At 32.0% G+C, this 27984-nt stretch overlaps 1 protein-coding gene across 1 annotated transcript in view; it reads right to left on the reverse strand.

Annotated features, from left to right (window-relative positions):
- The window catches only part of LOC146993388 (homeotic protein ultrabithorax-like), a 180440-nt gene that overhangs the window by 60663 nt on the left and 91793 nt on the right, over positions 1–27984 (reverse strand). Inside the window, exon 6 of the mRNA XM_035349894.2 lies at positions 27471–27749. The gene's annotated coding sequence lies outside the window, so the exon portion shown is untranslated. The remainder of the gene's footprint in view (positions 1–27470; positions 27750–27984) is intronic.

Here is a 27984-nt window from a genome sequence, read left to right on the forward strand (position 1 = left end):
ACAGCACAGGAAAGCTCAGATGTCTAACGCAAATTAATGCTTGTCACACATTTATCATTCGGCTTTATTTAATACTAAATACTGAATATTACATAAAATTAAGTTCTAGCATCTAACGGAGGTGAGAACGAATACAAAATGAAAAATTCTCTTCATCTCCCAAACTGGAAATCTTAACTTTAGTTATAGTTACATGAAACTATTTGCAATACACGTTTTCGTTAATATTTTGAAGAAACAAAGCACTTAAACTTTTAACTAAATGATACAATGTATTGGAAAACGCTCTTTAAATTTACCTCCTTACTAAAGGTCCGTTGAAAAGAGGGGGTAGTCAAATCTGTTGGAAGAGCCAAAGTGCATCTGATCATGCTATGTGCACATCCGCGCTGATCGTCGTCAGAAAATGTAGTTCACACTCAAAATTGCTTCGTCAATGAAGAAGAGACGGCAAAGAAAACTTCATACAGTTACTTGGCTACATTGGATGAGTTAAATAAACACAGCGACCATTTTTAAAACCATTATTTACGAAGAAAGTGCTATGAAACAAGATGGAGAAGAGCAGCTGTTACTGGGGGCCATTCACACATTGAAATACGAATTTAAGAGGATCACTTTCTAGGGCATCAGGAAATAACGATATTTCACTTTTAAGTGTACTTTTATAGGTTCAGTTCCAAACCAGACTACACACAGTTTCATAAAATCACAGCCATATTCTTGCAGCATTGTAATACAGATGATGATTGTTTAAATAAATAATATTTAAATCCCAAATCGGTGATTTCTAAAAAGAGAAGTATAATGAACAATCTTGGCTTACAAATTAATGCCAGTATCATTGATATTTTATTTAATTAACATTCTTATTCCAATTAATATGTGGTTAACAATACAAAGCTAAATGAATGAAATTTTCAAAAAAAATGTATTTAGAAGTTGCCATTATTGTTAATAAAAGTTATTTATTGAAATTTAGTTTTTTTTTCCGTACTTATGTTGTACATAAGTTGTGGTCTAATACAATTGCATTAGACATGTATGCACAAAAAAAAAAAAAAAAAAAAAAAAAAAAAAACCACGAATAAACTTTTGAAGCATATCTGATACTAAATTAAATAATAATAATAATAATAATAATAAAAAGAAGAAGAAGAGGAAAAGAACCCTTTACGGATAACCAATTCTATTGAACATCTAGCTTCCTCCATTCTAAAACAGAGATATAGCATGAATGTAAACATGAACTAATGTGCACGCAATAATTAGTGGATCCACTTAAATTCAATTTCAACATTTGGTCAATTCAAATGAAAGGTAAATAAATGATGACATATAATTATAAAGCGGCGTTTTAGATGCGTTTCATTGTGATTACGAAACTAATTATATTACGACATGAATGATAAAAGAAACGCTAAATTCTTCAAAAATGCAAACTCATCGAAGTACTGGAATATAAGATAAGTTTGCTACCTTAATCAGTAAACTGATATCTGAAATTTACGCTTTTTAGCTGTTGCTATGTTTCTGTTGACAGCCATTATTACTCATTAATGATTAATTTCTGCTAATTATTTACAAAGAAGCATATAATTAACATATGGACTAACTGAAGATTTATCAGTTACCATCCTATTTGGATGAATCTTATCGCAGTATTTGGCATTTGTCAGTTAGATCCAAATAATAGCTTTTAGACGAAACTTGTAGTTACAATTAACATTATACTTAAGAGAGGGGTTAACTAATACAAATGAAAGGTGGAAATAATAAATAGCAAAGAATAATTAAAGTTATAATAAAAATTGTTTTTCGTATAAATAAACCTTGCGCCCATTTACGTGCAACCTGTTTTTCATGAGAATTTCTTTTGCTTTTACTTATTAGCAGGAAATTTTCATTTTCAAGTTTGACAGAACTTAAAAACGGCATGAGTTTTTCACCCATCTATACCTACAAGACTTGAAACCACACATCAAAAGCGGTTTCAGAATTTTCTGATTTTTTTTTTTTTTTTTTTTTTTTTTTGTCCCCGCTCATGAAAAGGCCTCTGAAAGAATACTGTACCGAATATCTTACACTAACTTAATCGTGGCTTAGGTATGTATTCTGAGTTTTTTAATGAAAGTCTAGAAGAAAAAAGATTTTTAATATTAATGACATATTTTTGCTATTGACAGTTTTATTTAAATATTATTCTTTGTAGAATCTGGATCTTTGAGTATTTAGAAGCAATTAAGACTACGAAATTTTGCATTTCCTTGAGGAATACATAGCAAAATGTGAGAAAGTTTACGAATGATGATAATCCTCATGTTAGGTGGAAATTCATAAAAACTTTTTACGAGATACTGAAATTTTAAATACATAATGCTTGAGTAAATTGATGTTCTGTATGCAGTAGTAAAAGAAAAGCATCATCATTTTCAGTGCAAAGTTTTCAACTAAATGTATACATCAATTGCCAAGTAGCTTGGCTAACTGTGCTTTCTTATGTTGAAATTTCTATTTGTACTTTCATTGTTGAAATAGTTATCCTTAATTAGACAACAATTAAAAGTGCTGTTTGTTCCCTTTTTACAAAGGGGTGCTAAGATAGCTAATTTAAAACTGCAATCATCACGTAACACAGAAGGAAACTGACTGTTTTTCGAATATGTCAGAAATAAAGAAAAGGGGGCGAGGAAAATTTAATATCTTTAAAGTGGAGTGGTAAAACAACATATTCGATTCTCAAAAATTGAGAATTGCTTAGCCTTATTATGATGGTGACATCTTTTTGTTTAAAAAATAATGAAACGTACTATTAAATCTTTAAATCACAATTCTTGTAAACTTCCTAACTAGCAGTACAGTAATTTGATGTAACATTAATTTTTTAAGCTGCTAAAAAGGAGGTGGGACGCTGCACACTTAAATACTCGTTGTCAAAAGTACTGAGATTTTTTTTTTTAATCTTATGATACCAAATTAAACAAAATTGATTGCGCAGATTTTAGGTCAATTTCCCGCCAATGCAATACAAATCAAAATATTTGCGATAGTCTTTTTTGTAAGTCAGAGTTCCCAAAAAGGTAGATAAATTTCGAAGTTTCTTTCTTTTTTTTAATTCCTACTAGTAAAAACCCTAATCGTAACATTCCTCCCATGTGTCTTTGCGGCAGAGTGATTAACTTCCCCAGGTAACTAATGAAAGTTCTCGGTTTCGACTCCTGATGAGACTAGGGTTGACTTTTCAAGATTCCAGCTGAAGGGGGGAAAATATTATTACTACAAAACGTACCAATAATCTTCATTCGAGAAGCAACATAAACGTTTTAATTAGAGAAGTACTTCAAGAAGAGGTATAAAGTAAAATCAGCTTGCTTGATTCTGTCGGCAGTAGAACGAAACTATTTAATGTTGCATACCTTTTCAGTAAAGGTTATAAACTTCCTACTAGCAACTTTACAATTACACATTAGCGAACAAAATTGATAATCTTCAGTAAATTGATGCTTCATTTTACTTTGATGTATAAAATACGCTTATTTAAGAAAGCATTTCTGAGCAAGATGCTTGTCTGCAGAAAATGGATGGAACCCTTCCCGTCACAAAACAGCCTGCTTGATCCGAACTTTAATTTGGTGACAACCCTCATTGCAACTCGCTCCCATTTTTTGAATGATTCTCGAACAATAAAGACCGATCCTTCCATGGGCCATTTTTACGGTATGTAGCTCTAAAACCATCGCCATATCAATTTGAAAACCCTTCCTATGTTGTCAGAAAAACCGTCTCTCTCTAACTTCATATCAGTAAGTATTAAGCCTTCATAACGCGCTACTTCGTCAATTAAAAGCTGCTTAAAACCGCGGGATATAGGATGTAAAGAGCAAGCATTAGTGGCTCCATATATATTGTGTAATGATCGAGTCAATGGGATCCTGTAATACTGCTTTTTAAATGTGGCGTTACATGCTCATGGATTTGTGTTTATTTTTACCTACTTCGCTCTGCGCGTTTTACGACAGTAGAATGTGGGTTGTAAATCTGATGGAAAGGTGACAGCGAGTAGTTATTCGCCACATCTCAAATACTTTTTTTCTTCATTTCTTTCTTTATCCTTTATTCTCTACACGGAATAAAACTTTTTATAGTTTGTTTCTATGATAAGTGATGAATGAAATTTCTTATTTCGACGTACCACCTACTTTTTATTACATGGGGGAATTTGTAAGACTTCCGTTTTCACAAAAGGCTGCTACAAATATTGAATGTTAAATTGTTATTACATCAGATGCAATATTATTTCCATTTGCTGTTTTCTTAGCTGTCACATCAAATGTGAACGATCTTTTTTCTAAAGTTGTTTTTTAATTGATTGCCGCAAATATTTTCAGTATTGCTATTACTAATATATGTTTCTAAACAAGAAGGAATTGCATGAAAATTATAATGGCTAAAATTTAAAAATACCTACAATGAAATACTAACTGAATAATGTTTTTGAATGTTTGAATTTTATGTATCAGTCCTCTTTAGCATAAATGATAAGATCATTCGTGCCAGACTTTCCAGTTTAATACATACAATTATAGTTCCAAAAGCTCGTGAAAATGTTTTCATTTCTTTTGGTCCTTTTCTTTAAAATTACATCGAAACGAATCCTCCTCATCAAGAATTTATTTTAATTAGTATCTTCCCAAAGTAGACTACTGAAGATTCTTCTGAGTTTTTTTCCCTGAAACATTACGCTGTTTGTATGTTAGTAGCTGATAATTTGGCTCTTAAAATTCGAATTATTGATATAAATATGTTTTCTTAATACCTTAAATATTAAATCATTTCAAAATCTACACTAATAGTTTCAGCCGGTGCACGGTGGAACCTTCCAATGGCTTGAACGGTAGTCAGAGGCATGGTTGTTCCATGGTAGGTATGATTATTCCTTTTTATTCAAAAATATTAAACCTGTGTCTGTCTGAATGGCTCCTGAGTCTCCATACCGATTCCTGTTGAGCTTTCTACCTATGAGAACCTGGGTTACAGCCGAGGTTCATAAAAAAGTGACAGTAGATGTATCTTAGTTTGTGATAATATTTGACAAGCTGTGTAAAAAAAGGTAAGCTCAGGTTTCTCACTTACAAGGGGTGTGAACAGAATAACACTTCACTTAGCTTTTGTTCATAAGAATTTATCTGCGTGGTTTCTTTTGTAGAAGAGGTGTCCCCAAATGTACTTTCTTTTATTGTCCTTGTTAGTTGGCGCAAGGTCAGATTATCAGATGAAATAGTTTATTTAAATTTTATTTCACTTTTTGCGATTTATAAAAACTGTTAGCACTGTAATTTTATAAATCGCAAGGAGCTTTCTGCTTCTAAATGACAAAACATTTTTACCAGTGATCTTGTAGGGGAGTCGGACTAGAGAAAATATTTGGTCAAGAAAATCGTTTGATTGATAGTTTTGTTTGGGGGGGGCCTTAAAACCCCCAATCAAAACTATAAAAACCAAACTAATTTTGAATGAACTTTTAACTCCTTTATTTTATTAACTATTAGTTTTTCATAAATTTTACCAAAAAATAGCAATTAAAGTTATATTATATTAATAAAAGCTTTAAAGAATATAAACTTAATTGATAATTTTGCTTTTAAATAATCACGAAGAGAGCTGAAAATTTCAAACTTTTTTTACTAACAATTAATTAATAAGTATGCGAACGGCCACCAGGTTTGCTTTGCATTCAGTTAATTCGAGAAGTAAACGATTTTCATCGTGCAATTTTTGTTTCAATTTGTTGTAAATGATTTTCCTTATCAATTATTTGATTCACATCACTTTAAAACATAAACATCTGCGCCCCCTTTATGTTTGGTAAAACGGTCCCACTTGCTTTTATTTACCTCCTATATTATTTGATTACATAATATATGCAGTTAAATAGACCTTCTTTCGATTTTTAGGCCACACATTACAGCGGCAAAGTCACTGAATACTGGTAGTTTGGTCCGCGCTTTGAATCCCTTCGAATGAGATACCTGCATGGACGTTTTCATGGTTTTCCCCATACATAACGTGTATAAGAGCCAGTTTCTCTTAGAAAGTCCTCTAAGAATGCCAGTGCAGGATTTACGTATAAGCTACACAAGATTTAGTTTAGGGCTCCCGCTTTTTGGCTCCCCCAAAATACCCTCTAGATATCCGAAAATGATATTTGGCACTGATGTATAATACCTGGACTTATAATGACCCTATATCTCAAATAACTTAGGGCCTTATCAAGTCTAAATCCCGCCCTGAAGAAGGCATATCTCCCCTTTCGCAGATAACCCTTGAGTGCTTTGCCATAATCAAATAAAACAAACCAAACTAGGGCATACATAATTACTCAAGCTTTAGGAAAATTTACTGCGCACGGAATATTTACTATATAATGTAATACTGCCCACAGAATATTTACTATACTTCAGTTGAGTTATGCCACAAAGTAAATGCAACTGTGCTGTAAAACAGTAATGTATCAGATTACTATATTAAAGGTGCTCGAGAAAGTAATGATTTGAATATGTTTTTCCAACTAGAAAGTCTTTCACATTAAAGCAATGGCTTATACCAGGATAGTTTTAGCACTGATAGATCAGTATGGTATACTAAAATTTAATTTTTGTATGGGTCCAATGTAACAAAATTTTAATTAGTAATATTTATCATACAAGTACTTTATTAAGCTTAATTCAAAAAGTCTCATGCCTTTTGAGTTAAAAATCTGCGAAGGCTTTAGAAACCAAACTTGCTGATTTAAATCAATTTTCAAGGCATATGTATGAAAGAAATTAATTATTCCCTAAATTCTTCCGTTTATTAACACTAAACTTTAGCAAAACATGGCAAATAGATGACCCTGAGAAAATACTAATTACTCATATTTTTGAAATTTTACACAAGAAGTTAAATAACTTTTTTCACTAATTTATAGTTAACCATAGCTAAATTTCACCCATAGCTAAATTTGTTCCCTACCTTATTTTGAGAAACACTGTAATCGAAAATTGACACGTATTTAAGGAAAGAGAGTTTGTAGCCATCTTCTATGAACGCCTTATATAACGTAGAAATACATCAGAATATTTAAGTACTCTGACGTTTTTCAAGAATGTGAAACAAAATTGTTGGGCGGTTTCTGCAGGGTGCATTGCTTTGATCAACCCAAACGTTCTATTTAGAGAGAGCATGGGAAGTAAAAGAATCTGCCCAGTTTCTCAAATTCAATTCACGACAGCTTAGGTACAATGATTGAAATTAAGTGGAACGCTAATTAAAACATGTAATACAATACCTTCATAAATACATGTTTTGCTTGATTGAAATAAATACACATTTTCCTATGCTGGAAGACAGCATGCGCATAAGAAAATTAAATGAAGTAAATGATTTTTTAAATACATTCAAGGAATAATTTTCCCTAACAGCTAAATAACGCTAGTCGTTGAGTTAGTTAGAGTAATCTAGAGAAATCAAGATAATACATTGCTTTACTAAAATTAGTTTTATAGAATTCTTTTGCGCCAAACTATTCTGTTCAAAAAAACATAAAAATTTCGCTTAGTGAAAAGAGAAAAATGGTGAAAATTCAGGAAGAGATAAAACTTCATTCGAGAGAGGACTTTCGTATAACACTTTCTTCGAGACCTAATTGCTTAATTACTTTACAACCAGGGCACTAAGTTTCGAGTTTTCCCGCCATCCCCCATTAAGATTTTTTTTTCCAATGGCAGATTGTGAACACTTACAGTGTAACACAGTCCATTAATCTATACAAGGCCAGACGTGATGGTCTCTTTATTATGGTGGCACCTAATAGGTGGCCCACCATCGCCTCCTATGAAGGGAAGGACAGTTACAAACATACCTTCTCCGGGATTCGAACCCAGGCCCTGCGGTATCGCAGTCAGGCTTTCCTAACCACTATATCGTCTGGCGACTCTCCCCCATTAAGATTACCTTATGCATTCCTGTTAAGGACACCATTTTATAAACCGTAAAAGGGCATCACGTTTGGTTCAAGTCTTTTACAAATTCCCTAAGTATACAAATCAATTTTATGTGCCACCTGATGTCGACTGTTAAAACTTTTTAACATTCTGGTATAAGTACAAGTGACGGGGGACGTGGGCACTATGCTTCTACCATACTAGTGTTAATCTGTACAGCACCACGTCCACCATTAACTAGAATAGCCCCAGATGTTAAGAAGGGGGCACACTGACGCTTCGCCGATTTAGTATGCATTGATTATACTTATAAATACAGGGTATACGTCGTTTAGATACATATTTACAAGATTTCCTATGGTGAGCTTGATAACAATTATAATTACCCGCACAAATTATAGTTACACATATTGTTACATTGAATAATACTTTGACAATATATGACCTTGCTTAAAATATACCTTGAAGTATGTTTAAAATATGCATAGAAATATGAACACTGATACTCATGATATAACACTGATTATATACATTACATATATATGCAGTAGCTACTTAATATAATGCAGTAATATTCCGGTAGGGTAAACGTGAGGAAAAATTCTTTAACTTGTAGGTTAAAAAGTGTTAAATTCTAACTTCAGGTTAAAAACGTTCTGTAACTAGGCGCAATTAATATAATACTTTCGAAAGTGATTTAATTTGTTTAAAACATATAGCTCCCTGTAGTCAGTTTTATCGGTTACGACTCGTTACTAATGCTAAGAGCGTAAATGGTACATCTTCTGGTACACTTTTGCAAGTTGAGAAAGGTGAATGAATAAAAGGATTAAGTGCAATCCCCGTTAAATTGTATTATAAAACAAGGCTTTCAAATACGAAAGATATGATTACATAAAATAAAATATAAAAGATAATAATATATTCAATAAAATTTAATAAATAATATAATATAAAAGATAAATAAAATATAAAAGATAGGAAAACGCTTTATAATTACAGCAAATACATGTAAATAAATACACACTGAAATATATAACTATATCAGGGCAGGAAATTTTGCGTTCATTATCTTTATCTAGTCGCTATATCAACAAATATGCAGCTTAGAAAATAAGAACATGCTACTGTCATCTTGGTCGAGGAAGGCTCTCTCTCTAGAATCAAGTTTCATTATTCCCCCAATTTCTTTTCACCAACTCTAATCTTTACATAGTATTATACTGAAATTATCTGTTGTTTAAATGTTTTCTTTTAAACCTTAATAATTATTACTGACTCAGAGACGCGATATGGTCCTAACGAGTGGCAAAATGAAAACCTTTTCTAACTTCATATTTCTATATACAGTTATGTCAATCGTAAGCAATAGGTATTTGTAGATCATTTTAAATAACTGTATAATATATTTTGGAAAAGCAGAGACATAATTTGATTGCTTGAGTATTTAAATCAGTTTCATGTCTATCGTTGTCTAATACAAGACTTTAACAACACGTTACTTCATTGCTGCACGACAGATATCACTGCATTCAAGTACACAATTCCTTACGCAATATCAGTTAATATCAGTAACCTCCCTCCTACCTCCCTCCTACTTCCAACTATAAAATTAATATTAGATTCTACGAAAGGAGGCAAAAGGTAACAAGAAAAATAACCTTACGTAACTGTGAGTATTTCACTAAAATTTTTACTCGTCAAAAATGTTTAATATAATAACGACACAGAAAAACTTTCTTGCAATTTAATCTCGATTGAAGACCTATATATGGAGCAATGATTAAGAAGTCCAAAGACTATATATCTGAAAAACATCCATCTTACATCTCCAACTAATATGCAAACTTGCGGTGCTAGAAAATTTCATCAGCCGACGCCTGCAAAATTAAAATCACATCAGAAGCAATAAGTAAAATCTCATCTTAAATGATGACGTGTTTATGTCTCCAGTCCTATATTAAGGCAGGCATCTTGCATTGCCCTATAAATGATAAGCCGAAGGATAACAGTAGCCAAGAATCTGACAGTTTCTTTTAAGTATTTTCTTCCTCCACTAGTTTTAAGAGGCCATTAAACTGCTGATAAGTGAGCGTGTCCTGATGGTTTACAGAAGAGCCGCGACGATGAGTGATGTTAAATATGGTAGGTACGACTGCTGTTTTATAGGCTATTAAACACTGAAAAAGACGCGTGTATCTTTTTTCCCGTTGACGACTTTAACTGCTTGTTTATCCGTGTTTCGAATAATCTAAGAGTAATATTTTTGCGCTTAAAAATTATCTTTGATGAACACTAATTTCAGAATCAATGCAGAGTATTGAGACTTAACCCTTTTCCCATGAAGCCTTTTCAATTTAAGCCTTTTACAATTACATTATTCCTTGTTTAAGTATTTAACATTATTTCCAAGATATTTAATAAGAATAATATACTTCGAATGTAGAAAAAGAGACATATACAAGCAAGAGATTGCTAGATACGATGCAGAATTATTATGCATAGTGTAAAATATAATGGCCCTTGTTAAACGAAATAACACTTCAAGATATTTAACTATTCTTGCTAAAGTGATAATTTTTCACGACATCATTAAAAGTTTATTTCCAAGTAGCAAAATCACTCCAGGTGCTTTCAATCGTATTCATTTAATGAGCTTTAAAAAATATACGAAACTTTTAAATTAAATTCCTCGATTCTATTCGCCAGATTTAAGAAATAGTCTCTGAAAAATGAACTATCGGAGAACCGGCATTCACTCTTCCTTTGTACAAGGATAACTGATATCTTTAAGAATGCTGGTATAATCAATACGCTTTTTAACTCGTGTATCTCATAATTACGGAAACGGCATTTGTGCTTTAATTAGAAACGTAATAAAGAATTGGCTTTGCATACTTAATTTCTTAAAATATTTAGCAGGTATGGTAGAGTTTTTAGTGTATTAGATAAAAGAAAATTATATTCTATAGTCAATAGATCTAAATGATATGGTTATGTAATGATGTTATAAGGTATTTCTCTCGCCTTCTTGGCATGCCTTCGTGGTGTGGTGGTCTGCACGCTGGGCGCGTATTCCAGAGGTGAGTGGTTCGATTCCCGGCGAAGGCGTTGCTCATTTTTCCAAGTCTCTTGCTTCAAAAATACCTAATGTCTCTACAATGTCATCCAAATCAAACTGAGTGAGTTTCGAAAACCCAGTGCTGGGCACTTTTTTAAATTACATTTTGCAGTTTGATTAAATGTTTATGCAAATATTTTTACCCCCATGAATTACATTTGTAATAAATCATTTAGTTATCACTTTCTAGTCAAAGAATTGATAATCTCTTTCTATCAGTTCCCAAAATAAGGAATCTGAAATAAAAAACTGTATAAAACAACAGTTTACTACTTTCATATTTAGCCCATTTAAATATCTGGCAATACAATTAATCAATAATATGGGGTCTACTACTTTTACCGTAATTTAAAATTTTATAGCCATTTGCGCTATACTTTTAATCATATTTTTGGAAACTGAATGTAAATTAACATTATAAATCAGAAGTGTAGTTCTATTTGCTTTTCATTTTTATGCATAGCTTTCAAAGCTTGTTTTAATATTTACACAAGTTTTCTTAACATGAAACCACATTAATATCGTAACTGTAATTCCATGTTTGGTCAGAGACTTCTATCCTGTGCTGAACTATGGGCAATATCAATGGAACGAGCTGGTAGTATGGCTATATTCAGGACTTTTCGCACTGTATTCATTAAATATGTGACAATTTTTTTGGATAATTATCCATGAGGGCATCTTATTTCACCCCTCCTAGTCTCTGAATATTTTACCAAAATTAATTAGCCAGTGTCTAAACGATACGGTATAAGAAGAGAAACTACATAAGCATTTGGGAGATTTAAAAATTTTAAATATGTTTAAGTACTTTATATAAAACTCTACTTCTCTAAAATTTCACTTCCTTTTTCTTCTCTCTTCTTACTTTCTTACGAAATATTTTTCGCTACCAGTTTTAGTCTTGCTGTGAAATACTTTTAACCTTTCAGTTGAAACGTTACAAAAGGCAGTTCTACCCACTCTCAGAGAAAAAAGATTCAAACTCTGGGGAAAAGGCAGAATTTAAAGAGAAAAGAAATTAAAAAAAAAAAAAAAAAAAAAAAAACTCGTGCAATATGTAGCTCTTTGAGGGTATAATACTAAATATTACAAATAGTGAATAAAGCAGTAAATAATAATCTATTTAAGGGGACTCGGTCCCCCAAAATTACGATTTTTCAGTTTTTTGTTGAAAAAATACCTTAATACCCTTACTACACTGAAAAGAAATTTTGAAATGATTCGTCAATAATAAATGGTATAAAAAGGCTTTCAAAAATTTTGACAGCCCTTTAAATGCCATCCCCCCAGTGTTTAATTTTTTTCAGTAACCTACTAAAAATCAGTGTAAACGAAAAGAAGTGTAATTAAATATGACTCCAACTATCAACAAACTCTGTTTATGTGCATAAACTGATTTATTTAAATACAAAGTTGAAGTTGGGAAAAACAAATTTCACCTTTAAACAGGCAAGTTTATATATATATATATATATATTGAGCTCAGCAAACATTTTTATCTGTATTATCAGTCAATTTTGCTATTCTTATTTAAAAATTGAAATTTTTTGTCATAAGACACGAACAGAAAGAGGTGGTGTAGTGAAAGTAATCAAGTTTCTGACTGTAGCATTATTGAAATAGTGCTGGAACAAGCATCTCTTTGATTAATTAAAATACACCTAAATTAATTTAAAATGCAATTTATATACGAGAACAAATTCCTAAAATAAGAGCAGAAATCACATAGGCTGCTGAGTGGTTTTAAATAAAATATTTTATGTCTGTTAAAATTTAAAATTTTGCTTTTTCATATATGTTTTGAAATTCAGTAATAAAACTAAGAAATTTGAAAAGATTTAATGACCATTCAGAAAGTTTACATTCTTTAAACTGCCTTTTTTCAGTTTGCAATTTTTCAATATACCGTTTTAGTCTTGTACAGATATGGACTAAATTATTTAATATTTTTACTGCTTATTTAAAACTACATACTTAATAGAAACAAGGATGGGTTTTGAAAAATTATTGGAAGTGAAAATATGATTGAAATCATAATTTTTTAAAATTTTTATATAAAAATGTGCTTTTTATTTTTTTCTCAGAAACTAATTCATTAAATGCAAAATCGATCCTATAAGTTATTAGAACACTAATAAATACAATAAAAAAGTTTGGAGCAAAAACATTGAAAATTGTGGGAGAAGAAAGAATTTTTTAATTGCTGATTTAAAAAAAAAACATTTAACTTAAAAAAAAATATTAGCAAAAAATATTTCTTTCCGGCTTAAAATTATTTTGTATTATAAAACCACTTATTATTCATAAAAAGTAGATGAAAGTTCTTAAATAAAAAAAAAATATTCAAAAAGTACCGAGTCTCCTCTCAAAGTCTTTCAACGGCTTTGTAGAAAAAACATTTCTAAAATATAGTTCTATATATAGAAATTACATTATATATCAGATTAAATTAATAAAACGGCTTTTGAAAGGTTTCTCGCTTATTGCATTATTATTGTTATAATATTAATTACTACAAATTATTGATAAAAATAAAATATTTAAAAGCGACAGAATTTTACAGCTTCAAAAATAAATAAATAAAAATTTCAAAATAACAATATGTTTTTCTCTTTTCTTGAACTCTGAGTCACTGAACTCTGGTAGTTGGACTTGGGTTAAGATTCCGGCAAACGAGCTGGCTGCATAAGCGCTTTCATGCTTTTCTGGTACACTGATGAGTGGTGGTAATGGCGGTGAGCAGTTTTGCTTGATTTTTTTGGTCCCCACATGGAAGGAAGAAAGAATATTTGTTGATGGCAGTAATGCGACAGGATTATACTTGTATCATTAATGACAAAGCTTTGGTGTCCTGTCATAGAGACAATTACCTCGCAAAATTAAAATATTTAAAACAAATCAAAATTTTATTTTAGTAAAAATAAAGAGCAAATTAAAATTAAATTGTACACTGTATTTAAAACAGATAAAATTGTGTACTTTATTTTAAAATCATATGTTCTGTTTTTTGCCTTTTCCTACGCGACAGACTATAAAATATTTTCAGTATACTATAAATAATTCAAAACTACCTTATCTTTCTAGTCTGACACAAGCGTACGTTTAAAGACATTAAGACATTTATCTAATCCAAGAGATAAAGGTGGAAATACAGGTCTTTAGTTTAAACTTTCCAGTGATGCTTCCACAGATATCTGACTCAGCTATCAGCTTTCGTGCCTGTACTATCTCGGGGTGCATAAAGTTATGAAGAATTTCAGGACATTTTTCATAGTTGCATTAGTTCTTAGTTAAGATATCTGAGTTTTTCCCTTACTTGTTTTATTTCCTTTACCAAAGACGCTATCTTTCATTCAAATGAAAACTGTTTACAAGTAAAATAACTGGATTCTAATAGAAGTTTTCAACTTCAGTTTTCTATCTTAAAAGCATCCAAGACAATTATTTTAGATTTGATTCTTTGTAGTTTATAATTAATTTTAGAATAAAACATTTCTGGAAATTTTACACCTTAATAAAGCTAAAGAAAAATTCATGCAGTATTTGAAACTGAAAGCTTTTCTAGAAAATTTTTGTCAGGTCAAACGTCAATCACCAGTACACTTTATAAGGTATTTCTCCCGCTTTCCTACCGTGCCTTCGTGGTGTAGTGGTTCTGCACACTGAGCCGGTATTCCAGAGGTCCGTGGTTCGATTCCCGGTGAAGGCGATTTCTCAGTTTCATCTCTCTTGCTTCCAAAAAATCCTAATGTCTCCACAGTGGCGCACGAACTAAAAGGGTGTTGGATTCCCCTCACGCAGGAAATGGCGATTGGGTCCCCTAAAAACCCCAGTCTCGCTTTAAAAAGGGGAGTACATAAGCTATTTCTCTCGCTTTCCTAGCGTGCCTTCGTGGTGTAGTGGTTCTGCACACTGGGCCAGTATTCCAAAGGTCCGTGGTTCGATTCCCGGCGAAGGCGATTGCTCATTTTTCATCTCTCTTGCTTCCAAAAAATCCTAATGTCTCTACAACTTGATTAAAAACTCATTCATTTAACTTTCCATCTCACTTACTTTCTTAAATCTTTTCATTACAATCAACAGTCCCTTTCTCACGTACTCCTACGAAAGGAATCTAAGTGATTGCCCTTTAGCTTATTAAGCCGTGCTCTGGAAAATTCTTATATATCTTAATAAATTTCTAATACCGCATGGTGATCGAAATGTCCGGCGAGAGCTTTGCACATTTTCAGGTTCCGATAAAAGTCTTAATAACTGTAAAAATTAGTAGCACATTATAATTTGTTCCTAAAATACAAGCACAGCATGTTACGAAAGGAACGGAGCTTTCTGGCAGCATATTGTAATTTCCTAAAATCAGGAGATGGATGGAGGATGAGGCATGTCATAAAATAACTGTTATCAAAGAGCGCGTATCCCCAATAACTGGTTATTGCATTGATTGGTACAGATAGTGGAAATGACATTATGTCGTAAAAATAGTCTTCAAGTTTATATCCAATCTTAGAAATGTTCCGAAATGAACAGAAAAATGCCCAATAAATTTCCAGGCAAGGCAAAGTAAATAAATAATATTAATAATAAATAACAAACTGTAAAATAATAACATGACAAAAATTACTTTCTAGCACAGGATTTATAAATTTGGTTGTTAAATCAAATTCAAAAGTTAAATTGCGTACTTTATTTTAAAATCTTGAGAAATGAAAAATCTTGAAATTACTTGAGAAAAGTACTTAGCACGTGCCTCGAAAGCTGCAGAACGCGGAGGGCAAAGAAAATCTCTATGACAGTCGAAATAATGTTTCTCTGAAGAGTTTCCCACACAATTTCTTCTTTAAATCCAATTGTGATTAAAATTTGAAATACAAGAATGCAATTTGAAATAACTGTAAATTTAAATTTACAGTAATCTAATACAAGGTTGAGTAAATGAGAATGTATTTGGAAAATGCATTACCTAGTTATCCTTTGGAGAAGTAAAAATAAAAATAAAAATAAATAAAATAAAATAAAACCAATTGAGCCTAAACTTACAAAATAGAGATTAAGTTTTGGAAGAAAAAAGTATTGCTGCAAAACTAGTGATGAAGGTAAATACTTACAAATGAGAAGAAAAAAGCTGAACTCATCCAAATCTAATGTCTGAAGCTATCCTGAAACTCTTTGCCAGATGAGGCAATGTTCGAGGCCATTTACACTCATGTCCATAAATTAAGGATAATTCGGAGTCACGCGGAAATAGAACTCTAAAATAAATATATCACCTGTAAAATCACTACACACATCTTCAAGAATCATATGCAAATTTCAGGAAGTAACCAGATAACACCGATGGTACGTCACAATGACGAGAGTGTAAGAGAGTGATATATAAGGAATACAGGCAAAGAAGTAAAATTGTTCGCAGGCGCTTTTATAAGCATTTCAGTGCAATAACCGAATAGTTTTGACACAAAGGACGCATTTGGATGATTTTTTACGTGGTAGAATTGTCGGCCGTCTGGAATGTGGGCGTACCCAACTGGAAGTATCAGACGAACTTGGAATTGCCCAGAGTGTCATCTCCAGGCTTTGGCAACGATTCCAAGATGATTGTAATGTGAGTAGACGTTACAGCACAGGTCGCCCCAGAGTTACAACGCCGAATGAGGATTGGTATTTGGCAGTTACTGCCAAAAGAAGCAGGCGGAGCACAGCCTCAGAACTGTCTCGTCAGCTCTCTTCAGCCACGGGTACGACAATTTCGAGGCAGATAGTGTACAGACGCTTAGGGCAGATTGGTCTATATGCTCGTAGACCTGTCAGATGCGTTCCACTTACTGCAACTCACTGTCGCCTGCGGTTAGCCTGGAGTAGAGAGCATGCATTGTGGACACCGAAGCAGTGGGCTTGTATGATGTTTTCCGACGAGTCCAGGTTTAGCTTGCAGTCTGATTCTCGCCGGACTTTCATATGGAAAGCTCCAGGTACCCGTTACCACCAAGGAAACATCATTGAGCGACACCGTTACGGTGGTGCAGGAGTGCTCGTTTGGGGTGGAATTATTCTGGGTTCCAGAACTGACCTGCATGTTCAAATTGGAACCATGACAAGCCAATCTATCGGGACGTCATTCTAGAACAAGATGTACTTTTGTTTCGGGGCGCCATGGGCGCACAATTTGTGTTTATGGATGACAACGCCCGCCCTCACCGTGCAAACATCGTAAGCGAATGCCTTCAATCGGAGGATATCACCCGTATGGACTGGCCATCGTTCTCACCGGACTTGAATCCAGTAGAGCACGTGTGGGACATGCTTGGCCGACGATTTGCAGCCCGTCAACCTCCTCCTACATGTCTGCCGGAACTTCGGAGAGCATTGCTTTTTGAGTGGTGTAATATCCCTATAAGGTCAGATCGATAATTTGATACTCAGCATGCCTAGGCGTTGAACGAACTGTATTGCATCGTCTGGGAGACATACAATGTATTAACAATCATACCAACCATATAATATTGGTTTTTTGTAAATAGGTTTTTTCGTAATTTGCTCCAGGGAGAAAAAATCGATAATTTTTTCAATAATATCAAACATATAGCATCCTTTTTTGCTCTTTACCTTTTGTTTAATAAATAAGCTTTACAAATAAGTCAAATTTGTTTTGCTTCTAACTCCTACTTTGCCTGATTTTGCATTATCCTTAATTTATGGACATGAGTGTAGTAATAATGCTTCTAGTTTTAAAGGCGCAAATGCAAAATTAAGGAAGTTAAATGAATTAATAAATGAACAAGATGAAGTCTGGCCAGTTACTTAACTTTTGAAAATATTAACTGGAAATCACCCCTTCCAAAGCACACTATTTTGGAGGCCTTTGGGAGGCTGGAATTAAATCTCTTAAAAACCATTTGAAACGTGTCATGAATAATGCAAATTTAACAATTGAAGAGTTATAACTATTATGATACAAACTGAAGAATTTTAGATTCCTGATCGCTGACACCCTGGTCTTCGGATACTGATGATTTGGAAGTCTTAACTAGTCTTAACTGCAGGGCACGTTTCGATTGGCAGATCAATTAATGCAATACCTGAACCATATATTAAGAAAATCAATATTAATAGGTTGTAGAAAATCACAAAATTAGTATAAATTATCTGGAAAAAATGGAACTTCATTTATTTAAGGCATTTGCAAAATCGATCTAAATGGCGAATAGCTAAAAAGAATATAAATGTTGGAGATGGTATTAATAAAAGATAATCTGCCTTGTTCTTAATGATCAGTAGGTAGAATAGTAGAAGCATTTTGTGGGCGTGCGTGTAATATAGAAACTCAGACCCACCATTACAAAACTATGCATGTTACCACTAGAGGAAAATGAAAAATGTATGTTGCTTTTATAGTTATTTTAATACTGTATATGCTATAAAAGTATAGGATTATCATGGAGTACTATGAACTGTAACGTAACTGAACATCACCTTGTATTATAAGTCCTTATTTTTCATGACTTATAACTATATCTTTTCGTTGCCCTCAGTCCAAATGTTTTAATTATAGGTTTGATGATTTTTATTTTAGCTCGTTTATATATGTATTAGTCACAGCTATTGTTTAAATGCTATATAGCATTGCAAGGCTAGGCAGTATATTATAGCGCCTTCAAATTTAAAACTATGTGCACGTGACCTGCAATGAATTATAAATTTCCGAAATTAATGTGTTGCTATAGAAACGAAGTTCGAGATTTTCGCTTTGTACAGAATTCAGTTGCCATTTTAATTGAAGTAAGTTGTAGGAGTTTTTAGATGTGTACCTTTCGACTTCTGAGAAATAAACTTAATACAGGCCCACGAGTATATTCAGCTATAGGCAGTATCGATACATATATTCCCTGTTAAAAATTTGGCGTTATATATTTTCCTTAAATTAGACAGTTAATAGGTAGTATTGATTCAGAAAAAGGGGAAAATTCTTCATCGACGACAATCTTTTGGAAAACTAAACGTATTTGTCATACAAAATCACAGAAGAAAGTTGAAGGCAGCCGAGATATGTATTTAAAATAGCCTTATTAGAATTTAAAAATATCTTTATAAACATAACTTTCAGGAAAATGATTTCATTTTCATTAACACCAATTTTTTAAAATGCCATGAATTTCAAATACCCGTATATAAGCTTTCTTAGAAACATACTTAAAATTAAATTTCTAATTTGCAGTAAAAATTAAATATCAGCGTTATTTTAGCATAAATTAAGAAGAAAGCATTTTAGACAGAAAAAAAAAAAATATTTAAAATGGCAATCATAATTCATCTTAGATTTATATGTTTTTCAAATAAATTTTGGAAATTTTTAAAGTAATTTTCTCTTATTTTCCAGTTTATCAATGACGGCTGTAATGATTACACCTTGCCCTCCTGAGGAACTTAAATAAATGAAAACTGTTATTTTATCAAAGATACAACAAACAATCTAATATATAACTGTTACTCCACAGTAGATAGGCGTCAATGTGCGTGTGTTCTTTATCCTAGTAATAAATCAATGGTGATGATGTGCTTTTAGACAGTTAATTTAATCTCTAAATCTTTCACCAATTTGTTAAAAGCTGTAGTTTGGCAGCATTTAATGTGAAGAGGGAAATGATGTATTATCGCTCTTTGAACTTTTCATCAGCGTGTTAAATACAAGTAAATAAACTCATTATTGACGCATAGTGACAGATTTCTGCTAAAGTGCTGGAGATCTTATTGTTATTTTCATTCGACAACAAAAGACTATGTTTAAAAGTTAGTAAGGCATAAAATGTAACACAAGATACGGTAATTTAAGGAGGGGAAACTGGGAGTACCACAGGTTTATCAGTTTGCTAAAATTAATAATAATTTGCAGATAAAATCAATTCAGAGAAAAGTAACAGTAACAGTAACAGTTTTGTAGCAAGACTGGGAGAATCATACGCTCAGAATAAGAGAGTACTGGCTATCATTGCAGGAAGGAAATTTAAAGAATACTGATGCAGTAAGTAAACTGGTGAAAACTGATGTGGTAAGTAAGGCTGGGTAGTAAGGCTGTTTCATTGATCATCCAAGCAGAAAAGTAGAAATGTTCTGTATAGAAACGCTGTAAGAAAGCTCTGCTTGAATGTTTTTCAAGTAATAATAAATTATCCTTGAGAGATAAATTACGTGAGTACGTGTGTGGGGAGGAGGACACAGAATGACAGACAATCATCTCCGCACATAAAAGAGGCATCTCCTGTAATTTAGATAAAGCATTGTACAGTTTTACCGTACTTAGCGAGTAATAGTAAATCTGAATGCATAATCAATAATTGCAACGATACTGTTGAAAGAAGGGTTATCCATTTAAATAAACATACGACACAGAAAGATTGCCATTTTGATGACTGCATGATTGGTTCCAGTTGTTTAGAGTACTATTATTGTCATAACCATTTTAAAATGTCTATAAATAATATTAAACACATCTGAAAAATCTATTTTTATGCGAAAGTTTTAAATAAAAGAATATAATCCATTTAAAAGGAAAGTTTGTGTCGAGTTGGTGAATATATAGCCGATATGAAAAATTAGAATTTCAAGAAAGAGGAAAATATTACATTTTTCTTAACCCCTTTGCTTCAGTTTGCTATATTTTGAGTTATAATTTACAGAATTCCATATAAACAGGAATCAAAAGAATTCCGTATAGATAGTTATTTTATGAATTCAAATTTACATTTTACTTGCTCGAAACCGAAGGTATGGATTCGACATCTATGTAAGGCTTAGTTATATGCGTGCTATCTTTCAATCTGCCCCTCAGCTGGCACACTGGTTAGTGACGCTAACTGCTGAAACGATAAGTCAGGTTTAGAATACTGGAGAAGGCATCGATCCAGAGTATAGTGTCTGTGTGGCAAGTGGACACTCAAACTATATGGCGAGTCGAATGCCCTCTCGTGAGGTTGATAGGGGATAAAGGTGGATAAAGGTGGATTGGTTAAAATTTAGTTGTCTAAAATGTATATTACTTAGTTAATACACAGCTACTGGTGTAGCGGGTCTATACCCCTCTGACCAATGGTGAATTTCTGGTCTTTTACCCATTTCTACCTGTATTGTTCCTCTTCTTTGCGGGTGCAATATAGGCCATTCCACGAGATGTAATTAGAGTAACATTCTGGGTGATGACACTGCTGAATAACCGATGGGTTCGGTCATAATGCCCAGCGAATATTAAGCAGCAACTATTAGGCTATTGAATAAATACGAAGAGAGAAAGAGGAGGAGTGGAAGTGAAGAAATTAAGAAACTTTGGAATAGACTTTTACTATTCAGGTTGGTTTAGTTGATTATGGCACAGCACACTAGGGCTATCTGCCTAAGGAGAAGGATGCCTTCGTGAAGGACTTTCTAAGGAAAACTGGCTAGTATACACATTACACTTGGGGAAAACCACGAAAATGCCCATGCAGCCAGCCCATTTGCCTGGAATCGAATCCAGGCCGGAAGCACCAGTGTTCAACGATTTTACCGCTCTGCCGATAGTGGGCTTCACTATTCAGACACCATGTTTATGGCACAGTTATATAGAATTTCATGTCATAAGTCTTAATTTTTAAACGTTGGAATTTATTTAAATAACAAATAGTTGTAAGCGGATCGGGCTACGTCCGTGAGCCTTAAGTCTGCTAAACATCTATTCTGTACTTGTACTAACTTGGTACTAATTTAATTAAATTACTAAAAAAGATGACGTTTCACAAAGTAAACAAGTGTTTCATTATCACTTCTCATTTCATATGACGAATATTTTAATATTTCATTTTTTCTTCATACTTCTTTATTCAAAATAACTTTTGTTTATCAAAAGAGAATATATAGGCTATCGCCAACGAAACGTTTAATGGTTCTGTACTCTTCTTCTTGGTTAAAAGTGATGCTTAAAATTCCATCAACAGGTACAGAGATTCATAAAATTAAACAAACCATAAGTTATTCGTCTAAAATTTATGTCACTTAGTTAATATGCTTTTTATTTTCATTTGCAATTAAGATCAGCTAACTGTAGGGAAATTTTTGTATTTTGCAACAGTGCTAAATATATCAAAATGTGGCGATTTTCATAGATTAATCAGCAGTTTTTGTACATGTTAATGCAAGATACTGTTCTGTTGAACTTCGAAACATATTAATTCATGAGAAAATCTAACTCCTTGTATTTATTTAATTTTCGATCTGAATATCTTCGGCATAATGTTCATTATTATTTAATTATTGCTAATTTAAACAAATTTAGCGCTTACCCTATAAAATGGTACAAAATACCACTGTTATCCCTAAATAGCATTTAAATACGCATAATGTTAAATTTTGTTGTTGGATTTCAATCTTACTGTTTCGCCTTGAACGGCTCCTGGTGGACTGAAACCGCGGAAAAAAGAAATGAATAAAACTCTCAGAATGGGCAAAGTGATAGGAAAAGAGCTCTCTGAAAAGCGCAAACTTCAGAGGAGATAAAAACAAGAGTTCTGCACAAATATAACTGTGGCTGATGAAAACAAGCTTTGGCTAAGTCTGTGAGAATCCCCAGACCTAGTTGGTAGGTGGAATCTGCAGTCGCTTATCTAAAAAGCATTAACGTCTTCGGAATTCCCGTCCCTGAAACGCTATTGGTGCTTTCAGAGATACTCCTAATGCCATTATTCGCAAAAAAAAAAGGACACTAATCAGGCTTAGGAACATTCCCCGTGTAATAAAAATCACTGTTATTGCTAAAGAAATGCTCAAGAGCGCTTAAAGAAGGGGAGGCTCTGCGAAAGAAAGAAAAATAGAATAGAAACTTGGAAACTAAAATAAAATGAAACTGGATGCGTGTTATGATCGTGGGGTGAAGATAGACGACTCGAAACAATGTTGAGTTTGCCTTCTAACGAAAGTAGAAACGTTATTTGTTATATAATAAAGCTTTCTGTCATGGTGGAGGGATGCTGAATAGTAGTATCAGCGCATTCAGCACCTTAGTATTTAGAAGCAAGAAACTATTCCTTTGAAAATCCTTCTAGTTTAAACTTCATACATGTGAAATGTGCACTTGATCTGTCATTGTCTCCAAATAGTTTTTTCTGTACAAATAATTCGAAATCAACAACTTTTTCTGAAAAGAAAAGAAAACAGATCTGTCATTTTTAATAAAATATAAAAAAATAAACGCGTCTGTGGGATAAAAAGTGGCAGATGTATTTAACAGCACATAAGGGAAAGTATTAGGACAAACAGCCTATGGAAAATTTACGCTTCATTTAATAGCTTAAACAAAATGGGTTTTAAAAGAATTTTAATGTTCGAATTTAAGGACATACTATACGACTGAATTGATATGGGAAGATAGATACTAATGTAAACAGCTTTTTAAAATGTATGCTTTATTTCTTAAAATGTTGAATAATACTGAATTTTCAGTGCATTTGGTACAAAGGAAAAGATAAAAAGAGGGTGAGAGAAAATAAACTTTTCTCAAATGCAAGAAATCGGTAAAAATTTTTAAAAATTATATATTATTCCAATGGGATAAAATATAACTTTGAGAATTTTAAAATGCACTTAGATAACACATAATTTTTCAGAATGTGAAATGAACAGCAGATGCACATCGTAATTAATGCTTTTAAAATAAAGAAGAGTAAACAACTTGATGAGATATAATCTTCGTTTAAAAATGAAGAACTGACATTTAAATCATATTTGTTGCTCAAACTCGAAAAGTTTACTTTCTCTCTCTTTACCTTTTCCTTTGTACCAAATGCATTGAAAATTCAGTATTATTCAACATTTTGAGAACTAAAGCATACATTTTAATAAGCTGTTTACCTTAATATCTTCCCATAGCCGCTTCAGTCGTATAGTATGTCCTGCAATTCGAACATTAACATTCTCAAATTTTAAAAGATACAAGACTGATCAAGTACAGAGAGAGGAAATTTTTGAGAACGTAAAATGACTAGAAAATGCACATGTTGTGTTTTTCAAATGTGCAATATAAGTCGCTATTAGTCATAAAATTTGAACTATTTTAAAAGTAGAAATACAACTGGAATTTCTTGTACTTAAATAAAAGTCTGCTTCTAATTAATCAAAAATTTATGACATAATATTTTCTAAAGCTTAGCAGGCTTCGCATAATAGTTTTCCTTAACTGGACCCTGAATGCATGAATCCTGTTAAGAATCAAACTCATAAAAATAAGCATTTCCATGCTCATCAATAAACGAAATTTGATTAAAACACTGCTCAATATTAAATTTATACCTACTAATTAATTAAACACTTTTATTGTAAGATACGTTTTATAAAAGAATAAGCATTTATAAGCGTCCTGATTTTTAATTACGTAGCCTATGATTGTGTTGGAAAGGGTATTTATGATGATAAAATTTTGAGATAATATGACAAATAATTAAGAAATTTTTTTTCCCCAACAAGCAGACAGTTTTCGAAGAAATTTTCTTGTGTTCGTAAGATAAGAATCGAGATTAAAATAATTTTAATGGCAAAAGGATTTCGATATGTATAATACTGAGCTGATGTGGGCTCCTCAAAATACCAAATTTACAATCCTTGCACTACAAAGATAAGACAGAAACATTTTTTAAATGTAAAATAACAGAAACTCTTCGCAAGAATTTGTTAAACAGCTCTAATAAAATAATTTGTTTCTCAAATTATAGAAATCCAAATATTTGATTAAAAATGGAGACAAGTGGAAGTAAGATTTTAAATAAAATTAGGTAGTAGTAGGTGCAAGTATGTTTTGACAATATGCATGCAAACAGAAAACGAAAGTTATTAAAAAAACGTGCGGTAAAATGAATGTAAATCAAAGTTTTAATGAGTTCATTGTTAATGTTCAAAATATTTGCAGAGAAAGAAACCTCGGAAACTGAATCGATCTACTTGAATAAAATAAACAAATAAAAGTGTGTGAGGACCAAACAGATCTATCGATGATTTGAGTGATTTAGTTGTGAGCTTGAAGTTATCATGGACATTACTGATTATGTTTTCTACACTATAATGTGAAATCCATTCTGAACCATGGAAATAATAATTTTAAATATTGAATAATATAATGAACTAAGTGCACATTTGTCATTAAAATAATATGGAAATGAAAGTTTGTAAAAACTGCATATTATAATGGACCAGCTGTAGCCTTGTCGATATAAGAAGTACTTGTCAAGATATTAAACTTCTTGAAGAGATCCAGGATACACTAGCATAAGAGATAGCCATAAGAGAGAGTAACATTAGCCATAAGAGCTATAACATAGCCATAAAAGACATAACAGATTATTAAGATTAGAGATTAGCCACAACAGACATAACGTAGCCATAAGAGAGAGTGAAAATGGCATGTCTTCCGTTTAGCCTCAAAAAATACAAAATGAAAATTTTAAATCAAATAGCTGTAATGACTATAGTATCTTTGTGTTACACGATGACTATAAATTATGGAAAGGGATCTTGACTTAAAGACGCATTTTTAATAGGATTCATGAGTTATGAACAAGCCTGTCATATAAATGTTAAGTTTAGATATTTGCTTATCCTTTCAAGTGTGTGGTCAGGATACAGAATGCCTTTTTGTGTAGATGGATTTTTGATTTTGTGGCTTGATGTCTGCTTTGCTTTAACTAATCAATTCGACTTATGCTGTCGTAATGTACTTATTGGGGCCTATTTCATGAAAACACAGGATAATTACTGGCGAAAACTGATGGTAATTACCAACTTAAAACTTTAGTACCATTGATATTTCTAGAATTTTCATGAGTGAATGGAACAAATCCTTTCAATGACAAAAACTTTTCATATTTACAGTTTATTAAAGTCCACAAAAAATTCAGAATCTATACAAATAGCAATACATTTAAAGCACGAAACTTCCATTACTCATAACAAGTTAAAAGGCATTTATTAAGTTATATGTGGCTTAAATTAAAGGATAACTATTGAAATATTATGGAATTTAGATTACTTTATGTGTGGGCTAAAATTTAAATCAACATTAAATAGTGAAAATATTAAGTCCTGCTTTGAACACACTGATTATTAATTTGATTTATTTCTTGTTTTGAATCAAGAGAGAAAAAGAGGTTTATTCTTATCTAAAGAAGGCTAGTATATTTTCGCTAGGCTAAATAATAATACAAGTACGTCCATCCCTGAGAGAGATAGCCCGTTTGCGCTTTTTTGCCATACAATAAACAAATCCCATTAAAACTTACGATAAGGATTATATTTAATAAATTGCACTATCAAAATGACTATAGAAAGAATGCGTGATGATTTTTTACCCTCCAAGAGCATTTTGGTTTTACAGAAAATATAATGCCTTTAATAATGTGCTTTAAAAATTTAGCTTTTTTACCGTCAAGTTTCCAAAAATGTTTTTGAGCATGGCAAAATGATTTACTTATTTATTTTGTATCATAGATGAGCTCTTTGATTATTTTAATTCTCGCCCTTAAGGAAATTTACCACTTTATCCTTCTCTTCTGATTCTCTTCAGGAACATTTATGTGTATCTAATATATGATTATCCATGAAGAGTTTTAAATATCAATATTTCATCACAAATAGTTTTAGATATCAATATTTCCTCACAAATAAAAAATACTCCTTTTCATAAAGTTATGTCATGAAGTTAAGTTAATAACCAATACTTCGATATAATAAAGTATTTACTTTAAAAAAGTATTGATGCATTTTTGCAAAATTCGTCTCTTAAGTTAACTCACTCTACTGGAATTTCAACTGATAAAAATGTTAAATATAGAACTAATGAAAATTGCAGGGCACAGGTTCTTAATAAAGCTAATGATAAACATTATGAGAAATTATGAGAAGCAGTTGAAATGACACCTGGCAAAATTTCATTTGTGTCTTAAATTTTACTAATTTGTGTGTGTGTGTTTTAATCTTGTATCACAGAAAGTTATCTGTTAGAAATAAAACTCATCATATTTTACCATATTTGAAACATAACATTGCATTTAATTTAATTTGGTTATTTACATGAAAAAATTGTAAAAGAGTTTTCATGTTATGTTTAAGCTTATTTATCAATGTTTGACCATCTAAACTATTGGGTTGCTTCCCCGAGATTTTTTTTTAACCTGTATTTTTGTTAAGTTTAACATACGTACTAGTTTTCTCAAATTTAACTATTCTTCACGGTTTCATGCGCAGAAGTTTTAAACGTATTAAGAAGCTATAAGTAGTTAACATATCAGCATTTAAAAAAGAATTATATATGAAATATCATATAGAACTGTACATAAATTAAACTAGATGAAACTTACTTCAGGTTCTCCATCTCTGTTATTAGGATCACTGGCAGATTCTTAGCTTTTTACACGCAGTGTAAATAACTATTATTCCATAGTGCTCTGGTTTTACTAATGCTTGTATATCCCTCTTCAGCGAAGCTTTTAGCATTGCATTTTGAACGATTTTCTTCCAAATAATGTTACTGAAGATATTTACTATTAAAACGCAAGTGCCTATTATACAACATGTGTCATTTTCCATACCTTCAAATCTTGATCTTATAACAGCTCCTTTTTGTTTCAAAATGCAATCTGCAAGTGAGAGAAATAAAAAAATAAATAAGTGAAAATGAAAAGAAGTATATCCTTTTGAGATATATAGATCCAAATAGAATATATATATATATACAATTTTAAATAATTTTACAGAATATACAACTTAAAGCATGAAGCACATCAGTAGAGTAGTTTTATGTACATTCATGTATTGGCTTAGTCTTCAGTAACTCTTGAAGTTAGAAACCACACTGACTAATTTTGTTGCTTT

This window comes from Stegodyphus dumicola, chromosome X1 (genome assembly GCF_044657685.1).
Source record: "Stegodyphus dumicola isolate Sdum_Otavi_A_Nest chromosome X1, ASM4465768v1".
In the NCBI taxonomy this organism is placed as follows: domain Eukaryota; kingdom Metazoa; phylum Arthropoda; class Arachnida; order Araneae; family Eresidae; genus Stegodyphus; species Stegodyphus dumicola.